Genomic DNA, 12855 nt, shown 5'->3' on the forward strand with positions numbered 1-12855 from the left:
GAACCAAGATCTTGGGATCTCCAGTCAACAAGGTTGGGTTACCGCTACAGTCGTTTTTAGTTGTAGATTTTTAATCTCATTCCTCTTGATGAGCAGTATATTTGATCTCGACTCAACCCCTTCGTTAGAGGATCTGCCAAATTATCTTTGGACTTAACATAGTCGATTGCAATCACTCCATTCGAGATCAACTGCCTAATGGTATTATGTCTACGACGTATATGTCGTGACTTCCCATTATACATATTACTCTGTGCCCTTCCAATCGCCGATTGACTATCACAGTGGATTAGTACGGCAGGCACAGGTTTCATCCAGCTCGGAATATCTTCCAAGAAATTCCGCAGCCATTCAGCTTCCTCAGCTGCTTTGTCTAGTGCTATAAACTCGGATTCCATAGTTGACCGAGCAATGCAAGTCTGCTTAGTGGATTTCCAAGATACTGCTCCCCCACCGATCATGAATACATATCCACTAGTGGATTTGGAGTCTTTTGTATCTGATATCCAATTAGCATCACAATATCCTTCCAACACAGCGGGATATTTTTCATAATGTAATCCATAGTTCATAGTATATTTCAAATATCTGAGAACTCGCATCAATGCTTTCCAATGGGTGTCGTTTGGATTACTCGTAAAACGACTCAGTTTGTTGACCGTACAGGCAATATCCGGACGTGTGCAGTTTGTGAGATACATCAAACTGCCTATTATCCGAGAATATTCCAACTGCGATATGGTCTCACCATGGTTTTTCGCTAAGTGTTGACTTAGATCCATAGGTGTTTTCACTGAAGAGAGATCGTACGCATTGAATTTTTTCAATACAGATTCTACATAATGGGATTGTGTTAAAACTATCCCTTCTGATGTCCTGAGAATTTTAATTCCCAATATAACATCTGCTTGACCTATATCTTTCATATCAAAATTTCTGGTCAACATTTTCTTTGTAGTCATGATTACATCATGATTACTGCCCATTATTAGCATGTCGTCTACGTATAGACAGACAATTACATAGCCTTCAGGTGTGTTTTTGACATAAATGCATTTGTCACATTCATTTATTCTGAATTCGTTTAACATCATTACTTTGTCAAATTTTTCGTGCCATTGTTTAGGCGCTTGCTTAAGTCCGTACAACAACTTAACAAGTCGACACACCTTTTTCTCATTTCCAGGAGCCATGAACCCTTCGGGTTGCTCCATATAAATTTCTTCTTCCAACTCACCATTTAAGAACGCAGTCTTAACATCCATTTGATGTATTTCAAGGTCATACAGTGCTGCAATGACTATTAGCACTCGTATGGACATAATCCTTGTCACCGGTGAGTATGTATCGAAGTAATTAAGGCCTTCCTCTTGCTTGTACCCCTTGGCTACAAGTCTGGCCTTATACTTGTCAATTGATCCATCAGCTTTATACTTACGTTTTAGTATCCACTTACAACCTAATGGTTTATTACCAGAAGGAAGGTCTACTAATTCCCAAGTATGATTATTCATGATGGACTCAATTTCACTATTGACAGCTTCTTTCCACATTGGAGCATCGGGTCTAGAGAGAGCTTCACTTAATGTTCTTGGTTCCATTTCTGACATGAAAGTCATGAAATCTGGCCCGAACGATTTCTCAACTCTAGCCCGTTTGCTATGACGTGGCTCTTCACTTTGATCGTCAATAGTCCTTTTATAACAGCTAAGTTCGGTAACATCATTTTTGTTTGAACTTCCGTTGTTATCACTTTCAACGTTTCCCTTTTTATTTGGGAATACATTTTCAAAGAATATCGCATTCCGAGATTCTATGGTTGTTCCCACATGTATATCAGGAATGTCTGATTTGTGAACTAGGAAACGATATGCACTACTATTATGGGCATATCCGACAAATATCGCATCGAACGTTTTAGGTCCGATCTTTACTTGCTTTGGTTTAGGTACTTCGACCTTTGCCAAGCACCCCCACACTTTCAGGTATTTGTACGATGGCTCGCGGCCTTTCAATAGTTTATATGGAGTTTTATCATTTTTCTTATGAGGGATTCTGTTGAGAATGTGATTTGCCGATAATATTGCTTCCCCCCACAAGTTTTGAGGTAAGCCTGAATTTATCAACAAGGCATTCATCATTTCTTTTAGTGTCCGATTTTTACGTTCGGCAACACCGTTTGATTGAGGTGAGTAAGGCGCCGTTGTTTGATGGATAATGCCAGATTCTGTACAAAATTCATCAAACGGTGCACCATATTCTCCACCTCTATCACTTCGAATTATTTTAATTCGTTTGTCAAGTTGGTTTTCAACTTCTGTTTTATAGGTTCTGAACGCCTCTAGGGCTTCGTCTTTACTTCTTAAAAGAAAGACATAGCAGAACTTTGTGCAGTCATCGATAAAAGTAATAAAATATTTTTTACCTCCTCTAGTGTGCACAAATTTCAAGTCACATAGATCACTATGTATTAACTCTAGAGGAGTTGTTGTCTTTTCCACCGAATGAAAAGGTAGTTTCGTCATTTTCGCTTCCACGCACACTTCACATTTGTGTGTTCCGTCAACATTGACGTTTGGTAATAAATTTAATTTGACGAGACGTTTGAGAGTATTATTATTCACATGTCCGAGTCGATCATGCCATAAATTAAAACACTCAACAACATACCTGGAAGCATTTATTTTATTACCATCAAAATTTCGGAGTACAGGCATTACAACCATTTTGAATAGACCCTTTTCTAGGTACCCTTTTTCTACGAAGACACCATTCTTCGTAAGTACAAAGTTGTCTGACTGGAACACTAGCCTAAATCCGGCCTTGACCAATGCCGCTCCAGAAACTAGGTTCTTACTGATGTCGGGAACATGGAGTACATCAATGAGTGTTAGCTCCTTTCCGGACGTCATCTTCAGAACAACCTTTCTGAGTCCAACAATTGGCGACGTCGTGGAATTACCCATATAGAGCTTCCTGCCATTTATCGGAGTATACTTGGAGAACATCGCTTTATCGGAACAGATATGACGAGTTGCTCCAGTATCAATGAACCACTGCTTCAGGTTGGTATCCACCAAGTTGGCTTCAAATACAACCGTAGTGAGATCCAAGTCCTCAAGAGAGGTTGCGACATGATTCGCAACATCCTTTGGCCCCTTGGTTGGCTTCTTTGGGCGTCTGCAGTCCTTGGATAGGTGTCCTGCCTTTCCACAGTTGTAGCAGGAGCCTTTGAACTTCTTTGCTTGAGCCTTCTTTTTGAACTGCTTCGGCTTTTTGGCGTTCGGCTCGACCAGGTTGGACATTTCGTCTATAGTTAGCTTGGTTCCTCTGGAGTCGGATAACTTTCGATTATCCTCCTCTATTCGTAGCCTCAGGATCAGGTCTTGCAGCCCTATTTCCTTTTGCTTGTGCTTTAGGTAATTCTTGAAATCCTTCCATGACGGAGGGAGCTTCTCAATTACCGCAGCAACTGCGAATGTCTCGTTCAGCTTCATGCCTTCGGCGTCCAGATCATGCAGTATTAATTGCATATCTTGGACTTGAGATGAGACGCTTTTTGAGTCCACCATCTTGAAATCCAGAAATCGACCGACGATGAATTTCTTCAATCCAGCATTTTCGGTCTTGTATTTCTTCTCAAGGGATTCCCACAAAGATTTTGCCGTCTCCAGAGAACAATATACGTTATATAACGTGTTGTCCAAGGCGTTGAGTATATAATTGCGGCACAGAAAATCTCCATGAGACCACGCATCGCTAGCAGCCTTACTACCTTCCGTAGCGGCTGGCGTGTCTTCGTGCAAAAACCGTACAAGGTTTAGCGTTGTTAGATAAAACAACATCTTCTGCTACCATCTTTTGAAGTCGGTTCCGGTGAATTTCTCCGGCTTTTCTCCGTGCGGAATGGTTGTCGGAACGACGATCGGAACGGCCGTCGGAATGTCGTTGGTAGCCATATCAGTTTGCAGGGAATATCGTTTACGACTGTTGATCCCCGGGTAGCTTCTGGAGTATGCAAACTGATCGTCGAGGCTAGTGTTCGACACTATCTCCGTAAACGATATTGCTTCGCTACGGTGCTTAACGGATTGTTGCAATTCGTTCCCAAGATACAACGACGAACGTCTCAGAATCGTAGCACTCCGACTTCCGAGACCAGCGAACCTTTTAGTAGACTTCTTGGACTCTTGTATGCACAAGATGAGATGAATGCTTGAGGAAGAGAAGAGAGGATTGAGTGAGTATTCCATCATCTGGAGGGTTCTATTTATACTGAAAGAAGAGGTTGAGTGTCCTTTGGGTGAGTGGATGTGTTCATTGGGCTGGATCGATCTAGATCATCTATTCTGAAGGGTTGTAACCCTTCACCAAGCCCACTTCAATCTCATCCATCAGATCTGAGGAGTTGTGACCCTCAGATCCGCCTATTGTCATCGGCCATCGGATCTGGATCCATTGATTCGATGCTTCAGATCAAGTCTCATCCCAGGCCGTCAGATCGTTACTCTTTGCGATCTAACGCTCTAGATCGCATCACAAGCGATCCATCATACCTATTTGATCAACGTTGATCAACGGTAGTCATCCATTCCCTAAGTCCACGTCACCCGAGTGCCACGTAGGCACTGCAATGTCACCTGGAGCATAAAGTGCGCCTACAAAGCGCCCATTGCGCACGTGGCGAGCTCACAGGTGCGAGCACCTGCTCGCCCTGGGCTAAGGGGTCACCTGTCCTTTTATTTTTTGTGTTAACTCCATTAACACATCTTCATTAATAAGTAGAGAATACACATCGAGAATTTCCGATGTGGGACTATTCTCCCATGCACTTTATTAATGAATAATAAATGTTATTTTTTGCTGACTTTAAACATTAATTTCTCATTCACCCTTAATCGGTTTTGAGCAAATTAATAGTCTAAATCTATCTACGCGAATCGTAGATTTCAATTTTGAAGTCAATTACGACTTTCAACAATTGATGGCTTCCTTCCTCTAAATCGTTTTGGTCCATTTAAAGTCCCAATATCCAACAGTTATTTCATGGTGCTGAACATGCTTTAGATGAATTGCTATGGATATGATGAAGATTTTATGGATTCGATTAGGCTTAAATATTGATTCAGCAAGACCCCAAATTTTAAGAGCTTTTGGTACGCGCTTGTTAGAGTTCTCTATTACAATTGATTTAGAGAACCACTTGTCCTTGTACTCGATTTCACTTGTTTGGTCATGCATGCCACTACCAAGTGCTTTGAACTTATGTTCTTAGGTGTTTAGAGTGGTGGGCATCACAACTTGTTTACTTGCTACTTGTATGCTGATATCTCTGATTTTGATCTGCACGAAATTCACTCTGAGAGTATGCTGTTTATAGGACTCTGTGGTCCACATCTTAAAATAAAGGGAAATCTCTACAAAGGCATATTTCTTCCACCACCTTCCTAGTCGTCTCCTCAGATGGGTCTAGTGGCTAACGTATGAAGTATTATCATAATGAGGTCTGGGGTTCGAATCTCGGTAAAGCCGAGGTAAATACCTCTCTTATGTGCTAGTTAATATTTCAAAGGCTAGTAGCCGTCCGTGATTTACCTCCTCCATATTGACCTTGGGACGAATTAACGAGGACGCTAGGAGCGAGCGTATTCGCATTTTGCCATAATTGTCTGCTATTAGTCTATTTACTATATAAATGCATGTAACAAAACATTTTTCATTGAGAACTTTCATCTTTGACAGTTGAAGGTACAACTCTATTTCTGGAATATCAATCAAATCTTAATGCTACTTGTCATCTCCTAATGTATCTTTCACTTCCTTTTTAGATGCAGTGATGTTGAACTAATCATATTCAAAATTAACCTCATTGAGTTCCATGCTTCTTTCGTCTAGTATAATTTCAAAGTGTAGACAAATATCTGTTCCAATATAGTTATAGTTCTTCACTTTGTTGAACAATTTCTTCATAGTCGACATAGTTATAGCTCTTTAGTGTGGTTATTGAACAACTTCTGCATATTAGTTGAGGATAGACAATTATGAGTTTTGCAAAAGAAATATGATTGTGTAATATGATGTCACCAGTAAATCGTAGAAAAATGATATGTTCAAGGAAAAAAATTCAAAGAAAAACTTGATAGACGCATAAAGTGATGGGGCCCACAAAAAGTGAAATGATGAATCATGACTTTATGTGTCTATCCTTAAATTTTTTCCTTGAATATATCATTGCTTTAAATCGCATTGGGGGTGTAACAAGGGCTCTCACTAGTGGATCATTTTAATTTGACATCAATTGAATTAATTTTCCTTGTACTTTTCTAAGTTTAATTGTCTTTCATGCATAAATCAAACCTAACTGTTCTTAGGTTCTTGATAAGGGCTAACATGACATGCGCTATGTTTCTTGACATATTCAACTGCATTACAACTTTATAGGCAATTATGTAAATCTCATGTTACAAATACTCATATTTGGACGTCTTTTTTGTTTGGTGGTAGTAGTTGAAAGATCATCCATGTTCTATTCTTCTCTAGTGCTTGAATCTCTTCTTAAATAGCAACCAACAACCTTCCTTTTCAATATTGTGAGAACTTCTTGTTTGGATTTAAGTTGTATGTGAAGTGGGAGAAATGCTCAATGCGGTAACATTCTGTACTATCCTTATCTCAGATTTGACCTTATACAAATTCACCCATGAACCCAATTGTTCTACACATTTTTCTTGCAAAAGAATAAAGTAATCCTTAGATAGGGCACATGTGTCATATGTATTCTATTGGCACCAAGCCTAGGTAACACTAATTCCTAACGGCAAGTAGAACAAGGAACACTCAATGTTGTCAATCATACACAAGTTAAGATCCACTCTTGCATCATTGAAGAACAAATGGTAAATGAATATTGAGGTAAAGTTCTTTCTTTTCTCGTAGTACATGAGACAGCTATTGTCCCTTAAATTATAATGAGCAAAAAATTACTGATTTTGGATGATAATTTGCATGATTTGCAGTTGTCTTTTGGGTTGTCTAATTTTCTGGTATGTTTTTGACTTCCATTTATGCTTAGAACTTGCTTGGTAGATTATCCATGAAATTAGTACATGTTTCTGCTAGCATTAATCAATGACCATTAACAATGGAATGGGGTGATATGTAAGTTCACATGGCATGCCCTATTTTGCTGCATGAGACTACCGTAGATGTAAAATGGATGATATGCATATCTCAAAGATATTTCTCTCCTATTCTCTAATAGTTAGAACCTCCCACGCTATTAGGATGGACTAGTATAAGGGTGTACCTTTAGATGAGAATATCGAGTATTTCAATTTAAGTAGTAAATTTAGGGGTCAAATTTTTATCAGTATGAGAGAATGTGATATATTAAAAATATAAATAAAAATATAAATAATTAAAATTTAATATAATTAAATTATTTAAAGGAAAATAAATATAGCTTAGTGAATGGTTTATCAGATAATAAATCTATATGAATTTTGGGATTTATTGGAATTTTTACGTATTTTATATGAGTCACTTTAAGATTTTATGGGGATTAAGAGTAAAATATAAAGCCTGTTTAGTGATACCTATTTAAAGAAGGAGTTGATTGAGGTAAAATTAGGTTTCTAATTATTAAACCCTAAATTCGGTTTTATTTCCTCTGTAGCCGCTCACTCTCCTCTTGGCGAGCACGCTGCGTAGCCGCCGTTCGTCATGCAATTAGCCTCAACTGTTGTCGTCATTGCTCTCACTTTCTCCCGCCGTAAACCTCCTTCTCAGCTGGTTGTCTGACCGACGCAACCCCTCGTCTCCTTGTTGCACATCCGCGTTGTGCCTCGCCGCGCCGACCAACCCGACGATGCCGCGGTGACGAGCAGCCGGCGCTGCATCCGTCCCCTCCCCCGATGCCTTGGTTGGCCATCATTCTGTCCAAGCACCACGTGATCAGGACCTTTCTGTTGTCGCTACCCTTCTCCACTCCATCTCTCGTTCACATGAGTGTCTACCACTGCCGCCGCCTCCTGCGCCACCAGAGGACGTCATGGACAGCCGCGGTTGTGTTCCAGGGTCCTTGACGCGAACAAGCAAAGGCTTGCCATCGGCGATCGACAAGCACAATTGTGTGTCACCCTACTGTTCCACCGTTGCTTTCCCTTCCTGTAACGCCCGAAAATTCTCAAACTTGCATTAGAATTGTTCTATGATTTTTCTGGAATTTTTAGATATTTTTCCGGAATTTTCCGAGTAGCGGAAGCAGCAAAAATAAATAGAACCGCAAAATAGCTTAGGCGGGAATCGAACCCGAGACCTATGGTTTAGGGATAATGTTAGTAACCGGTTAAACCCAGCAGGGCCGTACTGAAAGGAAAGGGAACCAATAAAATTTATAGTGGTATTGGGCGAATTAACTCCTTAATATAAATAGGAAACTTAAGTTAGCTTGGTTTATTTTCTTGGTTCGGCACCTCCTCACCTCACGCCACTTTTCTTTTCCTCACCTCACCGCCGCCCCCTCTCCCTCTCCTTCTCTCTCGGTGCCCTAGCCCAAGGTCCCTAGGTTCATCTTCCGGCGACGACTCCAACACGAAAGAGGTTCTTCTCCGCGAGAGGAACGCGAAGACGTGATCGGATCGTCGAGAAGGTCATCTCCACCGGAATTCTAGCGAATAGAATCGTAAGAAATTACGAACAGGAGGTAAGAAACCCCTCACCTGCAGTATAATAGCTCCGTTTGGTTTCCTACGCATTAGTTTTAGCTATATGCAGGTTTTTCGGTACATAGGGTGTGTTTAAACCCTCCTCGAGGATTAGGGATCTAGTTGAGCACCTCTAGACGGGTCGGACACGTTGTTCTCCTTTAGTTGGAGATTCTAGACGTTGTCGGGTGCCTAGAGGTGATCTCCCTATTAGAGGAGAGAGTTGGAGCACACCAAGTGTTCGGTAAAATGTTAGTGTAGCTAAATACCACCTCAGTTATGTTTAATAGCTCAGTTAAATGCATTAGAAGCATTTAAAACAGCACATTAGTTTAGTTCAGTTTTATGGGACTACGGTCCAATGGGTGGGCTCCCACAGTCGCCTCTAGGTTCAGATAACCTAGCTCTAGGTTCAGATAACCTAGAAACAGCAAGTTAAAACAGTTAGCTATATTCAGTATTTTATTTTCAGTGGCACTGTACTGGATCAGATATCCATTGGGTTGGACTCCCACAGTCGTCCCTAGGTTTAGATAACCTAGTTAACCCTACTAAATTCGGGACTTGCAAACCCGGGTCTAATTAGGGATGCGCGCACAGCAAGTACAGTTGCCGGGCCCAAACAGCATGATTATTATTTTCACTTATTATGAAATAGTTTTCAAAACTCAAAATTAGTTATGTTAGTTGAGTTTGAATTCAGTACTAGTTTAGCTTCAGTTTAGCTCTTCCTTGCTTATACATTATGATAGCTCATGTTCAGTTCTAGATTGCGATGCTTGTATGATCATATGCCATGTTCATATGTTTAGCCTAGTCAGTTTCTTTCAAATAACATGCTTTAAAAATCATATTGCATCGTTGCATGTTTTTGTGAGGTAGATGGTTTCTTACTAAGCTTGTTAGCTTACAGATACTACTTTTCTTATACTGCAGATAAATGTAAAGGAAAAGTGGACTAGCAGTGGAGGCTGGAGGTCAATGCAGATCAAGATGTGTGTGGAAGGAACTGGAATAAAAGACCCTCTGGAGATATAGCATTTACTTTAGCACTTTGCAGTTATTGGTTTCAGTTTACATGTTTTATACACTTTTGAACATTAGCAAATTTTAAACAATTAGAACTTTTAGAAATCTCTACGTTCATGCACTTTAAGTTGTTAAAATGCATGTTAGCGAGTAAAATGCCATGAACCAGTAAACCTTGCTTTAGCTTAAGTTTAGAATAGTTACTACATGTTATTAGAATAGTTTATCATGCATTAGATAGTTGTTATATGGTATTTTGGCACACCAGAGTGCTGAAATCAGAGTCCCCGGGCGAAATCAGACTCTGATCGGTCTCCAGACCGATCAGAGCCTGGGAAGTGCTACTGGATCGGTCAGCCGACCGATCCAGACAGATGCAGTACGCTACTGTATCCTCCTGGATCGGTCAGCCGACCGATCCAGCACGATACAGTAGCGTTCCAGGGGATCTCAGGTACCTGGATCGGTCAGCCGACCGATCCAGACACACCTGGATCGGTCTGCCGACCGATCCAGTTGGGAACAGAACGTTCCCCAGCTCCGATCGATCCACGGACCGATCCAACCAAGAGCAATCGATCCAGTCCAGCTTGGATCGATTGGGAAGCTCAGGTTTCGTCCAAGAAACTTACCAGTCCAGCTCCTTGACCGTAGGGGATGTAGGATACACCAGGTATCCCTTAGATCATCTCCCCTAGCACAGGTAGAACCAATAACATGTATTAGATCAGATATCAGTAGCATAAAAAAACTCAAATTAGATCAGTTTTCCGCATAGCCAGTACAGTAGTAATGTAGCGATTCGCCTTACAGCCTAGTAGTAGAAGGCGGGTCGTTACACTTCCCATCTACTGTTGTCGTCGAGGTCACCACCAACCACCTGTCGACGATAGGTCCACGCGTACATTGTCAAGTTAGGATCATCTTTGACCTCTGCAATATGTGCGTAGGTAATTTCCCTCGTTGACATGTACTCCAAGTGCCTCCTCCTTGACGAGACCCACTAAGTGCTCGAAGATATGCCTGTGAGAAATGAGGTGTCGTATAACTCCCACATCTCTGGTTATGCACATGGTGGAGATGTGAATATGTCTCGTTCGGTGTTCGAAGAAATTTCACATGCATATGACTTACGGCCGACTGCCGCCCCTTTCTATCGATACGCAAAGGATTCCAGCTCGAGGCAAATCCTTTGATTTGAAGACAGGACGATCTAGATTTGAGGTGGGTAGATTTTGCTTATCTTTTGCGATCTTTTATTATAGTGTATGATTATTTACTGTCAGGTTGTAATTGGGTCACAGATACTTGTTTACCTTAAATCTGCGCTATATTACTCCTGAGTTTGATACCTTATTGTTGTCCTTATATGTTGATCTATTGTTGATAGCTAGGTAGTCTTGTTTATTATCCATGATTGTGTTTATATATTTATGCACGATATTACCAGGCCCTAGTGTAAGACATTGGATATTCTATTAGATCCCTGGTAGATGATTTGAATTTGTATTTATTGTTAAGACGATCACACCGTAGTTTAGGATATTAAGCATCTTGCTAAACCTTTGTTTGTTATTTTATACTATGGTGTAGGATATTGAGTATCCTAATAGACTCTTGTTGTTATAATAGGCCGATAGCTTATGTTCATGAATTTGTATTAAAGTATGGTTATATACTTAGGCTCGTGCCTGCAGGGCACTAATATTATAGGTAGTATAGTTGTATACTGGTGTGAGGACATATATATTAGTGAGATTATACTGATCTATACTTGATGGAAATCACTCCCTAACAGAAGAGTAGTGTATTTCACTAGGCTTTCCCCTTTGAATCACCCTCTAGGATTGCTCGATCTTAATCCCATTGTTTATCATATCTGAGATGATTCCATGGACTTAGTCGAGATATTAATGCTAAGTGACTAATAACTTGGGGGTGTGATTGTCTATTTCGTGCTTGTATATTAGTAGGATTATATCGTAATATAGGGTACCGAGTATCCTAGTAAACTTTTACTTGTTATATAGGCTCATGCCTATACATTAGTAGAATTATACTACAGTGTAGGATTTCGAGGATTCTACCAAACCCTTGGTTGGTATATCCTATCGACCATTGTCTCCCATTCGTGGTTGAGAGAGTCGTCAGCGACCGTAAGATTATCCTGTCAACCATTGTCCCTCATTCGTGGTTGAGAGATTCGACAATGACCGTTAGTATATCTTATTTCTCATGCCTGGTTGAGAGAGTCGTTAGTGACCATTGGTATATACCCTGTCTGTCCACGAGACTATCCGTGGTATAGCGTTCTCCCGCAGACAGTGACTAGTTATTGACCCTATCTGCCCACGGGACCATCCGTGGTAGAGCGTTCTTCCACGGGCAGTGACTAGTCATTTATCCTGACTGCCCACGGGACCATCGGTGGTAAAGCATTCTCTTGCAGTCAGTGTTTGTTATATACTTGATATATGTTGGTCATGTATTTGTTCGTGCAGGTTTGGGTGTCCTATATGTACTCCCGACTTGTGGGTTATACTTAGTTGAGTATCTTAGTGAAGTGTTATGTTATTAATTTTACTTTGGTTAGCTAGTGATTATGTTAAGACACCTACGTTGGTTAGTAAGTGTTTTATCTGAGACTATATCCTTAGATCTCCTATCAGTATATTATTCATACACTATCTTCTTCTACCCACTGAGTGGTTGTACCCACTACCTTGTGCTTTTTCCTTAACTTTCAGGTTAGCAGATAGAGGAGGTGTTATGTCCATGGCTATAAACGAATCGAGCCAAGCTGAGCTTTGGGGTGTTCAAGCTTGTTTGATAAGATAACCGAGCCGAGCCAAGCCGAGCTTAAAATGAACCGAGTTTTTGAAATCGTTGTTCAAGCTTGGCTTGGTTTATTTTTTATGAGCTTGAACTTGTTTGAAGTTTGGCTGGTTTAGATGTTATCGAGCTCTTAATTCAAGCTTGGCTTGAGCTTGGTCCATTTAGATATTATCAAGCTCTCAATTCAAGCTTGTTTGATTTTTTGAAACTTTTAGTTGTTTGATTAGTTATTGAACTTGATAATTCAAACTTATTTGTTTATTTTATTTTATTATATTATTTATTT

This window comes from Zingiber officinale, chromosome 2B (genome assembly GCF_018446385.1).
Source record: "Zingiber officinale cultivar Zhangliang chromosome 2B, Zo_v1.1, whole genome shotgun sequence".
Taxonomy (NCBI): domain Eukaryota; kingdom Viridiplantae; phylum Streptophyta; class Magnoliopsida; order Zingiberales; family Zingiberaceae; genus Zingiber; species Zingiber officinale.